At 42.8% G+C, this 1,852-nt stretch overlaps 1 non-coding gene across 1 annotated transcript; it reads right to left on the bottom strand.

Annotated features, from left to right (window-relative positions):
* Positions 1-401: 401 nt before the first annotated feature.
* Positions 402-505, bottom strand: LOC148545350 (small nucleolar RNA R71). The gene has a single exon (XR_015901068.1). It is a non-coding gene; the product is annotated as a small nucleolar RNA R71 (small nucleolar RNA).
* Positions 506-1,852: the final 1,347 nt, after the last annotated feature.

Raw genomic sequence — 1,852 nt, 5'->3', positions numbered from 1 at the left:
AGGAGATGGCAGCCGAAAATAATAATAATGTAAGGAAGATGCTTGGTGACTTTACTGCACCTAATTCCAATTTACATGGAAGAAGCATCTCCATTCCTGCCATTGGAGCAAACAACTTTGAGCTGAAACCTCAATTAGTTTCTCTGATGCAGCAGAACTGCAAGTTTCATGGACTTCCATCTGAAGATCCTTTTCAGTTCTTAACTGAATTCTTGCAGATATGTGATACTGTTAAGACTAATGGAGTAGATCCTGAAGTCTACAGGCTCATGCTTTTCCCTTTTGCTGTAAGAGACAGAGCTAGATTATGGTTGGATTCTCAACCCAAAGATAGCCTGAACTCTTGGGATAAGCTGGTCACGGCTTTCTTAGCCAAGTACTTTCCTCCTCAAAAGCTGAGCAAGCTTAGAGCTGATGTTCAAACCTTCAGACAGAAAGAAGGTGAATCCCTCTATGAAGCTTGGGAAAGATACAAACAGTTGACCAAAAAGTGTCCTTCTGACATGCTCTCAGAATGGACCATCCTGGATATATTCTATGATGGTCTGTCTGAGTTATCTAAGATGTCATTGGATACTTCTGCAGGTGGATCCATTCACCTAAAGAAAACGCCTGCAGAAGCTCAAGAACTCATTGACATGGTTGCTGATAACCAGTTCATGTACACTTCTGAAAGGAATCCTGTGAATAATGGGACGCCTATGAAGAAGGGAGTTCTTGAAGTTGATGCTCTGAATGCCATATTGGCTCAGAATAAAATATTGACTCAGCAAGTCAATATGATCTCTCAGAGTCTGCATGGAATGCAAGCTGCATCCAACAGTACTCAAGAGGCATCTTCTGAAGAAGAAGCCTATGATCCTGAGAACCCTGCAATAGCAGAGGTGAACTACTTAGGTGAACCTTATGGAAACACCTATAACTCAACATGGAGAAATCATCCAAATTTCTCATGGAAGGATCAAAAGCCCCAACAAGGCTTTAATAATGGTGGAAGAAACAGGTTTAGCAATAGCAAGCCTTTTCCATCATCAACTCAGCAACAGACAGAGAACTCTGAACAAAATGCTTCTAATTTAGCAAATCTAGTCTCTGATCTATCTAAGGCCACTGTAAGTTTCATGAATGAAACAAGGTCTTCCATTAGAAATCTGGAAGCACAAGTGGGCCAGCTGAGTAAAAGGATCACTGAAATCCCTCCTAGTACTCTCCCAAGCAATACAGAAGAGAATCCAAAAGGAGAGTGCAAGGCCATTGACATAAGCGCCATGGCCGAACCTGTGAGGACAGGAGAGGACGTGAATCCCAAGGAGGAAGACCTCCAGGGACGTCCAGTGATCAATAAGGAGCTTCCCTCTGGGGAACCAAAGGACTCTGAGGCTCATCTAGAGACCATAGAGATTCCATTGAACCTCCTTATACCCTTCATGAGCTCTGATGAGTATTCCTCTTCAGAAGAGAATGAGGATGTTACTGAAGAGCAAACTGCCAAGTTTCTTGGTGCAATCATGAAGCTGAATGCCAAATTATTTGGCATTGATACTTGGGAAGTTGAACCTCCCTTGTTCGTCAATGAACTAAGTGATCCGGATCAACTGACATTGCCTCAGAAGAGACAGGATCCTGGAAAGTTCATAATACCCTGTACCATAGGCACCATGATCTTTAAGGCTCTGTGTGACCTTGGTTCAGGAATAAACCTCATGCCCCTCTCTGTAATAGAGAAACTGGGAATCTATGGGGTGCAAGCTGCTAAAATCTCATTAGAGATGGCAGACAGCTCAAGAAGACAGGCTTATGGACAAGTAGAAGATGTATTAGTAAAGGTTGAGGGCCTTTACATACCTACTGA

The sequence above is a fragment of the Arachis ipaensis genome, chromosome B9 (assembly GCF_059453495.1).
Source record: "Arachis ipaensis isolate K30076 ecotype BB chromosome B9, ASM5945349v1, whole genome shotgun sequence".
In the NCBI taxonomy this organism is placed as follows: Eukaryota; Viridiplantae; Streptophyta; class Magnoliopsida; order Fabales; family Fabaceae; genus Arachis; species Arachis ipaensis.
Note: the sequence above shows the minus strand (reverse complement) of the source record. Positions and strands in the feature narration are given on the sequence as shown.